At 38.6% G+C, this 12,276-nt stretch overlaps 1 pseudogene; it reads right to left on the bottom strand.

The window, feature by feature from the left end:
* Positions 1-1,488: 1,488 nt before the first annotated feature.
* Positions 1,489-12,276, bottom strand: part of LOC103349130 (heterogeneous nuclear ribonucleoprotein U-like) — a 183,519-nt pseudogene continuing 172,731 nt past the window's right edge.

The following is a 12,276-nucleotide window of genomic DNA, read 5'->3' on the forward strand; positions in this document are numbered from 1 at the left end:
ATGGATCAAAGACCTAAATCTAGGACCTGCTACTATCAAATTACCAGAAATCACTGGGGAAACTCTGCCAGATATTGGCATAGACAAAGACTTCTTGGAAAAGACCCCAGAAGCACAGGCAATCAAGACCAAAAATGACTAATGGGATCACATCAAGCTGAGAAGCTTATGCACTGCAAAAGAAACACTCAGTAAAGTGAAGAGGCAACTGACAGAACAGGAGACAATATTTGCAAGTTATGCAGTTGATAAATGAATAATATCTAGAATCTATAAAGAGCTCAAGAAACTAAACAACCGCAAAACAAAAAATCCAGTTGAGAAAGGAGCAAAGGACTTGAACAGGCATTTTGCAAGAGAGGAAATTCAGATGGCCAGCAGATACCTGAAAAAATGCTCAGCATGACTAGCCATCAGGGAAATGCAAATCAAAACCACAATGAGGTTTCACCTCACCCAAGTTAGAATAGAATGGCTCACATATACAAATCAACAAACAACAAATGCAACAAATGCTGGCAAGGATGTGGGAAAAAAGACATCCCTAATCCCTTATTGCTGGAAATTTTTATATATTATATTTTAGTAATTTAACTGCTTATGTGTACTGCTTGCTTCACCCCTACGTGGTGGTTTGTATTTCCTATTCTACTAATGAGCTTCTCATTTATTTATTTTTTCATTTTACATTTAATATAAAAAATTTGTAAAACTTACCTTCATAATTTTTAATAAAAACCTGTCCACTCAAGGTCATGATAACCCTCACCTATAGTATCTTATTATTATACTATTGATAATATAAAATATCATTCTAATATATGATAATATATCACTATTATCAAGATTTATCTTTAATACTTTTAACACATAATTTTTAATCTACTGAAATTAAATTTGTGTAAATGTGCAATTCATTTATCTCCATATGGAGTCCCAATTGAATGAAACCCAAAAGTGAAAATTCAATAATTGCTTCCACTCTTTTGCAAAACAAGCTGTGTTGATAAACCATATGACCAGATGTCTTAGTCTTTTTGAGATTCCATAAGAAGATAACATACACTGGGTGGCTTAAAAGCAACAGAAATCCATTTGCCACAGGTCTGGAGATCAAGATGCCAGCAGACTTAGTGTCTGATTAAGGCTCTCTGTTTCCTTTCTAGCACCTGAGGGGAGTAGATGTTTAGAATATATTTTCTAAGTGCATTAATATGATGACCTAATGACTCTCAGTGTTTTTGTTTGTTTTTGAAGGTTTTAGAGAAATAGTCATCAGTTAATTTTCTTTGGGTATGCAATAATATTCTTGGTGATAATGGTGACTCCATGGATTCTGACCCCATAATTTACCCTGCTGCCAGTGGTTAAAGCCCTGATTTCATTTTTGTTGTCACAATTGTTTCCTCATCCTCTTAAGTCCTGGATATACTTCCCTCTGCTGGACATTGCACCTCTGTTGTAATTCCCTCTCTTTGAATAACCACCTCAGCTGGGAAAAACAGGGCCATTTTGGGGACTGCATTTCATTTTGAGCACTGCATGTTTCCATAGGTTTTCCCCCTCAACTTCTGCTTTCTTCTGTGTTCTTTGCTCATAATCTTCATCTTTTGGGGAAACTACAAAAGCTTCTCAATGGAAACCTTCAAAGAGGCACATTTTTCTCCTCTGGGCAGCAGCACACACATTTGTCTCGTCCAGAATGAAGTTTCTCTTCTTCAGAGGAGAAATCTCAAAAAACTTTCCAAGACACTGTGGGGCTGTCTGTACCAGTGTGCTCAGTTTTGCAGTATCTACATTTGCTTCTTAAAACCTGCCACCATCATTTTACCCATAATAGTATTTGTGCCAAGAATGTTGAATTTACCAGGATTCTTAGCTGCGTATTTAATAACCCAGGTAATTCTCCCAGCTCCTGGCAAGCCAATCTTTATCACAACTTCACAATCTTTCTTCAGGACCCTTTTGTCCTCTTGTCCTCTAACTCTGCCCTCTCAGGGGACATTCTGGATAAAATATACTCTTCGGATATTGGAAAATTGGCTTTTCCTTTTGACCAAAATTAAATTTAACTACACAATTGTGGCAGAGAACATGCGGGATCAGTGGCCGCCTAGCAAGAAATTCCTTACTGATTTTAAAGGCAACACTGCAGCAACAACCCTGAACAGCGCAGGGCAGCCAAAGAGGCCGTGGGGTTAGAGCAGTGGCCCCACCTTGCTGTTCACGGTGATGGTGGTGGGGGATCTGGTGGCAGGAGACAGCAGAAGAGAGCAGAAAGTCATGATAATAAAAGGAGGCGTAAAATCACCTGAGGGCAGATAATGGTCGTGGATATTTTGAGTGCACTCAAGAGAATAAGTACAGCAGAGCCAAATCTCCTCAGCCCAACGTTGAAGACGAGCACTTCGATGATACAGTGATTTGTCTAGATACTTATAATTGTGATTTTCATTTTAGACTATCAAGTGATCGCCTCAGTGCTTTGATTACTATGGAGAGCTTTGCCTTTTGGGGGCTGGAGGAAGGACATCTTTTGATGTGTCAAAAGGCTAAGTTTGTTTTCAGATGAAGATTTCAGAGAAGATCCCTGTAAGGCATTTATACAGAAAAGATAGATCACACATGAAGCTCGGATTGGCTGGTCACGAACCACAAGTTGGAATGTTGCTAGGTGAGGAATTCTCTTATGCATTTTCTCTGGAAGGAATAAAAACCTGCGACCCTGAGACTGAAGATTATGGAGAGAAGTTTGATGAAAATGATGTGGTCACCTGTTTTGCCTTCTCCTCCATGAGGCCCGAGTGGGCAGCCCCCGCCGCCGCGTTTTCCTCTCCTAGATCCATCTGGTCGCCATCCAGGGCGGCAATCCCTTCCTCCTCCTCCTCTCCTTCCTCCTCCTCCTCCTCCTGGTTGTCCCATCCAGGGCGGCAATCCCTTCCTCCTCCTCCTCTCCTTCCTCCTCCTCCTCCTCCTGGTTGTCGCTGCTGGCTACGGCCTCCTGCTCCAGGCCTGTTCCGGAGCGCGCGGCGGAATCCCCGCCCAGGTCCAGGCTGCAGGCCCAGGGCTCCACTGCCAGACGGCCCTCGGCCTCCGCGCAGTGCCTCGCAGCCTGCAGGCGCTCTGTGAGCTCGGCCTTGAGGCCCTGGTAGGAAAGGCCCGCTTCTCCCTCCTCTTTCAGCTCAGACAGCTTCAGCTTTTTCACGTGAACAGGCGAGGAGCTCAGGAGGAGAGCCCCTATTCGAGGCAGGGAGCTGCCTGGGGCCAGGCTCCGCACACTGGGCCACTGCCCCTGGAGGTGCGATCGCGCTGCAGAGCCCTGCCCGGTGTTGAATGGCGCCCAGTCCTTCCTGAGTTGTCCAGGGAGATGCAGAGACTTCCCCTGGCGCTGGGGAGCACGCAAAGAACTCCTGCAGTGGTTCTACCTCCTACTACCACTTCCTGTGATTCCGCTTCAGAACTTGAATTCTGGAGTGCAAACAAGCCTGTAAACTGTACCACTAGACATGTTTTTGCAAATGGGCTTGTTTATCTATGCTTATATTACTCTCACATCTTAATTAACGTGACTTTATACTGACTGTTTTCTGATTGAATAGTCCTCCCACCTTGTCATTTTCTTTTACGTTTTCATGGAATATTAGTCACTTTGCATGTCCAAATAGGTCATAGAATTGATATTTTGATATCTACGCGAAAGCCAGCTGAAATACTGGTCAGATTTTTGTCTAATTCACTCAAGACTTTATTTCTAAAAGTGCACCCTATATATGTGTGTGTGTGTATATTTTATTTCAAGAGTTAAAAATTACACATTAAATAGTTTACTCAGAAATTGAACTTGTAGATACAATATTTAACAGAAATAATATTTTATTTACTTTTTGGGTAATATTTGTAAATTAGAAAAAGTATACAATTTGATTAGTCATTTTAATACATACTTGCAAAGTTACATGAGTGGGAGTTTCACAAAATTAATGAAAAAGAATATTTTTCTGTTTCACATTTAATTATTTCTATTCTACTTTGCATGAATATATGGAATTATTATTAAATATTTAAGTTAACTTAAGTTTCACTTTTTACATGGATTTTGTTAAGTATTCTTACTAAAATGTAATTTTAAGGAAGCATTATGTATTCCTAGGAGGAAAATCATTTTCTTTTCATGTTCATTAGCCACTAGAATTTTTCTCTTACTTTAATCATGAATTCCTACAACAAATATTGGAGGTCAGAATTCTCATTACCATTTGAAATAATAATACTGAAGTACAGAGAAGTTAATTAAATTGCCAAAGCTTTCATAAGCATTTTAGTGACAAATCTGATTCAAACTAAATTCTCTTACCCAGTTTTGAAACTTCTGTTTAACATCAATCTGTTGAAAAAATATCACTGTTGCAAAAATATTAGTTTTTCAGCATTTAAATATGCAGAGATAATCTTGTTTCATAATTGTAACAAAATATTTTCCATTTTTTTCTTCATAAATCCTTATAGCTTTTCCTCTAAAATTTCAGTATTTTTGGTAAAACATTAAACTTCATCATTTAACGGCATACTGCCAAATTCTTTAAAATATAGTAACTCAGCATTTAAAAATACAGTCCTTTTGAATCCTTTAAAAGTATAGTACTTAAATATAGTCTTTTTTTTTTTTTTTTTTTTTTTTTGACAGACAGAGTGGACAGTGTGAGAGAGAGAGACAGAGAGAAAGGTCTTCCTTTACCTTTGATTCACTCTCCAGTGCCCACTGCAGCCAGCACGCTGCAGCTGGTACACCGCGCTGATCCAAAGCCAGAAGCCACGTGCTTCTCCTGGTCTCCCATGTGGGTGCAGGGCCCAAGGACCTGGGCCATCCTCCACTGCACTCCCGGGCCACAGCAGAGAGCTGGACTGGAAGAGGAGCAACTGGGACAGAATCCGGCACCCCAACAAGGACTAGAACCCAGTGTGCTGGCACCGAAGGTAGAGGATTAGCCTATTGAGCCGTGGCGCTGGCCTTAAACATAGGCCTAAAAATACAGTATTCAGCATTCTCACTTACTAAGCTATCAGCATTTATCCATTTACACCTTTGAGATATGACGCAAATCTGCAGTTTGGTCAAACCTGATATTCATACATTTTTGTTTTTGTCCATATCTGTATTCAGATTACGTGTCAGTATGGTTCAAGAAGCTTCAGCCATTAATAGCTTATACTTTTTTATGTAGTTGTTCATGGAAGCTCAAAAAAAAGGGAGAATACCCCTCTACTACATAGTTGTGAATAAAAACACAGTGAACAATTAATGAATTCATAAACAAGATTTTCAAAGATTTCCCAAATGACTAGAATTTTAAATGTTTCACATTGCCCAAACAAAATTTGCCGTTTGTGATCTTTGGCACAAATGACAACATGGCATGTTGAAGTCAAATATAGAGTATATGACAGTTTTGTCTGCATTTTTCAAAATTTTCATTTATTAGTAAAGCAGAGAGGAAGACAGAGATATCTTGCATTCCAATTTACTGAAACCAGGAGTCCAGAACTCAGTACAGGCCTCTGATGTTGTTGGCAAAATTACATGTGTTTCAGCTGCATCCCAGCGTGCACATTAGCAAGAAGGTAGGTTCTTAATTGACACTGGGACTAAGCAGGCACTCTGATATGAGAGGTGGGTGTCCCAAACACTTTCTTAGCCTTGACATCAAATGGTTGCCCTCTTTTTAAATATTGTTTGTGCTTCTTAATGTTTGATGTTTTATTCCCTTTCGCCAAAGGTGAAAGAGATAATATTTTTCGTTAAGCTCAAATTATCAGCGCTAGCCTCCAGGCTGAGTTGCAAGGCTGATATGTCTGCTAATTTGACAGACTGTCATTCAGGGTCATCTAGATGGTTGCTCTCAGCATCTACTCCCGTTTAGAATCTGGATTGAAGGTGAGTATGACTTCACTTGGCAAAGGGCTTTGGTGTCCTTTTCCTATGGTTGTTAAACCCCCCAAATATGTTAGAAACATCTGCTCATTGGAGACTAGGAGGAAGGATCTGAACTCAGTTTGAACTGAGGAATAGCTAGAAAAAGTGGTTTTATTTTTACATTCTCAGCAATGTTCTGTTCTCAAATGCAACGTATGAAAATATGTTTACACTTGATCTTATCCATCTGGAATGAGCACTCTTGGTTTTAATTTTGCATTAGAGATGTTATTGCCAGAGCAAAAGCTGTACTGGTTGTGCAAAATGTTCCAGAAACTCAAGACACCCACATTAATATTTTCACTGTGTTATTCTTTAAGCAGTCTGCATAGTTTAATTTATTACATGAATCCTCTGACATGACAATTGATCCTAATATTTCAGCAGTTTAAAAAGAACTTTCATTTCAGATTTTTTAAATCTATTTGTAGGGGTTAATATTTATCAGGATTCCATTTCAACATAACCAAGCAGTGATAAGTTTTTCTTAAATTATACTTTATGACAATACATTATCCATAAAGCAATTTAAATGCAATTTATTGTTCATAAAGTATTTAATTGAGCTCAGTTTGCAGATATTAATTTAAAAACACAATACAATGTAATCAGGTAGAGAGACCCTGCTTGTATTGTATCTAAGATATGATTATTTCCCAGTAGCTTACTGATCTCTAATGAAAATCAAAAAGTCATAAAGGCATGGAAACATAATGAATTTTCAGCTGGAAATAAAAATAATAAATGAAGGAAAATAAGAATTAGTAGTTCTTTTTGATGGGGACAAACAGCATGACATAAATGAAGGAATTCGTTGGAAATTAAGATGATGGCTACATACATGTTTGAAAAACACTTGTTAGCCTCTTGTACATAATTGATGCATATTTCAATTCATTATATATATTATATATAGCTGAGTATTTCTGGACGTTATTAATATTTCAACATCACAACAGTGATATGAATAGGTGCACTGCTAAAATTAACTTAGATTAGTCTTTACATGAGGAAAATGGCACCGTATATAAAATTTTAAATTATTTATTTATCCTGATACATTTAGCATGGTATGAAATACATAATGCCTTCGAGCATATATATCTAGAATATGGAAGCTCTTTCTCTTCTATTGTGTTACTTCAGAACACATTGGGGAATGAGTGAAAGTAAACTACATATTTTATTTTTTAACTACTTTGTATCTCCTGCACTGACCATAAATACAAAAATTTAAAAATGGATTAACAAATACATTTATATGTTATACATATATGTATTTACAAATCACTAATTTTTCTGAAATAAAAGATGACATTTCTATAAGACGTTATGCATTATTCAGTGACTTAGTTATCCATGAAACAATTTATATTAAATTCAATCTGTATATATTTGTTGAACATTTCAGATAAAATATGACATTTAAAATGTGAATTTGGGGCCCGGCGCTGCGGCTCAGTAGGCTAATCCTCCGCTTATGGCACCAGCACACCAGGTTCTAGTCCCAATCGCTCCTCTTCCTGTCCAGCTCTCTGCTGTGGCCTGGGAGTGCAGTGGAGGATGGCTCAAGTCCTTGGGTCCTGCACCCACATGGGAGACCAGGAGAAGCACCTGGCTCCTGCCTTCAGGTCAGTGCGGTGCCCAGATTGTATTAAATAAAAAGACATCAGAAATATTTCCTTGCAGTACTTAGAGATCAGAGGAAACAGTTATTTGAGGCCAATGGCTGGAGAAGATGTATGCAGGCAGACCAATCATCCAATGATAACAGTGAGATAAAATTAGTGCTCAAGTTGTTCATTCAGAATGTAATTCACTGCCCAAACTCACAGATAAAAAAGGACATTTATTTTGTTGTATTTTAAAGAAAATTACATATATTAGATATTTGTATATATTTCCAAATTAATATATTTGAATATTTTAAATGGAATTTTCAAATATTTATTTATTTATTTATTTTTTTGACAGGCAGAGTGGGCAGTGAGAGAGAGAGACAGAGAGAAAGGTCTTCCTTTGCCGTTGGTTCACCCCACAATGGCCGCTACAGCCGGCGTGCTGCAGCCAGCGCACCGCACTGATCTGAAGGCAGGAGCCAAGTACTTCCTCCTGGTCTCCCATGCAGGCGCAGGGCCCAAGGACCTGGGCCATCCTCCACTGCCTTCCCGGGCCACAGCAGAGAGCTGGACTGGAAGAGGAGCAACCAGGACTAGAACCTGGGGTGCAAGCGCCGCAGGCAGAGGTTTAGCCTAGTGAGCCATGGTGCCAACGGCTCATTTTTTAAAATTTATATGACAGGAACCCAATCCAGCTTTTCAAGTTAGGTGGTAGGGATCCAATTTCTTAATCCACTGCTGCTGCCTTCCTCCCCTGGCTTGCACATTGGCTAGAAGCTGCACTTTGGAGCACAGCCATAACTCAATCAGAGGCACTCCAGTGTGGGGTGCAAGCATTTTAACCATTAGTCCTAAACGCTTGCTCCCAAAGTTAATTGTCAAAGAATTACTTCAAAATGGGTATTTGGTTAAAATGGATGCATGGACAATTCTCTACCTACTCTAAACACATATGAATATTTTAATTCATAGACTATGAGTCAACTATGTAAGGAAATATGAAGCAAACAAAATATTTAGTAAATGTTACTAGGAAAATAAAATATCCCTACAAACAAAAAATCCTTCTTTACCAACATATTAGAGAGACAAAAAACAATTTATTAAACATTAACTGATTTATATTCATATCAGATAGATATACATAATTATAGGAGAGTAAATGCATAAATAATTGTGGAGTAAGAGTTGTGTGTGACTTGGGCATACCATATTGTGTGCCTGTTCCTCTAATGTTTGCAATTCAGTTCCCAGATCCTGTGCATGAGAAGGAAGCAGAACTTGACCAGGATGCTCGGGCTTCTGCCAATCATGAGGGAGACTGGGAAGGAGTTTCTGGCTCTTGGCTTTGGTCTGGACTTAGTCCTAGCCAACGATGCCATTTGGCGGTTAAACTAGGGGCTGGAAATTTCACTCTAACCCTCTCTCTTTCTCTGTCTCTCCCTCCCTCTCTCTGTCACTCTGCCTTTCAAATAAATAAATGAATCTTCCAAAAATATAAATAATTGTAAGAATAGTATCATACAAACTTAAGCACTAGGTTAAGGCCCCAATTAGTCAATTGGTTGTTGCAGTCGATAAACATGGTGCTACCCTGAGATTTGCAAAGTATAATAAAAATTTGTTTAACAAAAAAAAATATGCATTACTTCATCATGAACAAAATGTAGAGATTACAGCAGGATTTGGTGTAACCAGATTTCCCCATTATATTCACATCTGCATATTTTAACAATGAAATTGGTCTTCACTGACCCTAAAGTATATGTAAAATCAAGTAATAGAGACTCAGACTCAGTTTAATAGCAAATGCTTTTTAACCTTTGCTGGTATTTCTGTTTTGCTTTGCATTCACAATAAATAGAGCAATCTTGCAGTTTTATTTCTGGAATGCTGAATGTTTGGTAACGACCACCTATGTCCTTACAATATGAATAAAAAATACACAAAGTGAAAATGGATGAATTTTCCTGGTCCTTCAGAGAACTGAGATCACAGGGAAGCCATCATTCCTGAATTTGGAGATATAAGCAAATTCAGAGATAGTCAATTGATGCATGCTAACCATGAGCAAAAGTCACTGGAGACATAACAGTGGAAACACATAAATGACTACTTTGCAAGTTTTATGGAGGCCTGCACTGGGGTGCAGTGGATTAAGTCACTACTTGTGACGCTGGCATCTCATATGGGTGCTGGTTTGAGTCCTGGCTGTTCCACTTCCCATCTAGCTCTGCTGTGGCCTGGGAAAGCAGTACAAAGTGGCCCAAGTCCTTGGGCCCCTGCACCCATGTGGGAGACCTGGAAGAAGCTCCTGGCTCCTGGCTTTGGATCGGTGCAGCTCCAGCCTTTTTGGCCAATTGAGGAGTGAACCACCCTCTCCTTTATTTCTGTGTAACTCTGACTTTCAAATAAATAAATAAATCTTTAAAAAATAATTTATAGATGATTGTTGACTACGCTGAGAGTAAGAAAGCTGGGCTTTTTAGTCTTGAGGGGTTCCCATATTTTCATAAATTTTCCTTTAGATACTCAAACAAACTCTCATGATGCAGAGCCCAGAAAAACCCCTTCCTCACCTTGGGAGAAGGAAGTGAAGAACATCTTTGTGAAACATGCCAAGCTCATTCTCTCTAAAAAATGGCTCGCCCCCAGGAAAAGATGTCAGTAGAGCACAATATCAAAAGAAACTTCTATCTCTACTCGCACCCAAAGGAGAGACAGGGGATACGGTAATAGAGGATGGAAATTCAAGGAAACATTGGAACCATTTCAGCAAGGGGTAAGGAGCAGTGAGCAAGGAAAGGAAAAATCACTCCTCAAAGTCATAGTCCCAGGAATCAGGACCAGCACAGACCCAATATTTAATCAGAATATAGAATAATCTTTCCACACATATTACCAAGTCTGTAAGATATAATTTATTTAGAGCAAATTGCATCTGAAAGAACTGACTCTGAGTGAAAATACTTAGGGAAACTCCAAAACATGAGGGAAGACCAAAACAAAGACACTAAAATGTGGATGCCTGCCATACCTGTAACTACAAGAAACATGGACTGCAGCTCAACTCTGTTCTATTCTAAAACTCCCTTTACTTCATTCCTGCTATCTGATATGACGTGTCTGACTTTCAACAACACAACTTCAGGTCCATGAAGAGGCAGAAACAAACTCTTCTGTCTCCAAAGAGACAAAGCAAGCATTAAGATGGAGACTCCTACCGTGGTGGTTGGACTTCACACACAAGATATCTCAAATAATTTTAACTAATGTAAAAATTAGACAACATGCAAGAATACATGGGAGTTATACTTACAGATAAGCATTAGCTGAGAAAGTATCAAAAGAAAAGGGTATAAACCAAAAATATTGTATTATAGAAATAAACATTGCTATTAATATGTTCTTGAATACATTGTATTTTATCTATTGATAATTTTAGGAAACACTGGTGGGCTTCAAGAATAGAAATTTCAGGAACTGAAGCCCAAAGAGAAACTGTGTGAAAAATATAACAGAAAATCCAAGGACAATATTTATGACTTTTGCTTCATGTGTGTAGAATTCCAGATGAAAAAGAGAATATGGAGAGGAAACAAAACTTTTGAGTAATCATGGGAGAGAGCATTCTGAATTTAATTACAGGCACTAAACCACACAAGTCCAGGATGACCAGAGACCACGAAGCCAGATAAGTGTCCCAAAGCCTTCATATTCAAACTACAGATAACCAAAGACAAAGAGAAAAAATTTGAATAAGCCAGAGAAAAGAAATAGAACACAACTCATAAAGGAACAAGAATATTAATTATTTCTAAAAAAAATGGGGAGAATTCATGATCAATAAAACTTCACTGCAAGAAAAATTAAAGGATTTATTCAGATAGAATGAAAATGATGTAAAGAAAAATTTGATTCAAATAAGTAAATGAAAAGCATGAATAATTGAATAAATTAACATACCATAGTTGAAATTATCTATTGGAATCTCTTTCCATGTCCATAGTAGCAATGGTGGTTTAGAATATTTTTTTAAGATTTATTCTAGTTATTTGAAAAGGAGAAGGGAAGAGGAAGGAAAAGGAGAGAGAGAGAGAATTGTTTAACTTCTGGTTCATTCCCCAAATGGCCACAACAACAGGATTGAACCAGACCAAAGCCAGTACCTGCAACTCCTCAGGGTCTACTACATGGGTGGGACCCAAGTACTTGATTCATCAGCCACTGCTTTACCAGGCATTATCAGGGAGTTGGATCAGAAGAGGAGCAACTGAGACTGGAATATGATGTGTTACGTGGAATGCCATCATGGGGTCTTCACAAACAATGCCTTAACACATTGCACCACAATGCTGGCCCCAGTACTTTATAAATTAAACTCATTCCATTGTTTATTTCTTGGCTTTTGTTTCACCTTATGGATTAAAACTGCACTCAGGGCTATTGGTTAGGATTTATTGTTGCAATATTTATCTTTCTTTTTTTTAAGATTTATTTATTTGAAAGGCAGAGGGCAGAGTTACAGAGAGTTAGAGGCAGAGAGAGAGAGAGAGAGAGAGAGAGAGAGAGAGAAAGGGTCTTCCATCTGCTGATTCAGTCCCCAGAAGACCGCAATGGCCGGAGCTGCTCAGATCCGAAGCCAGGAGCCAGGAGCTTCTTCCGGGTCTCCCATACAGGTGCAGG

Source organism: Oryctolagus cuniculus, chromosome 9 (assembly GCF_051225735.1).
Source record: "Oryctolagus cuniculus isolate XC-2025 breed Fujian yellow rabbit chromosome 9, ASM5122573v1, whole genome shotgun sequence".
Lineage (NCBI taxonomy): Eukaryota > Metazoa > Chordata > Mammalia > Lagomorpha > Leporidae > Oryctolagus > Oryctolagus cuniculus.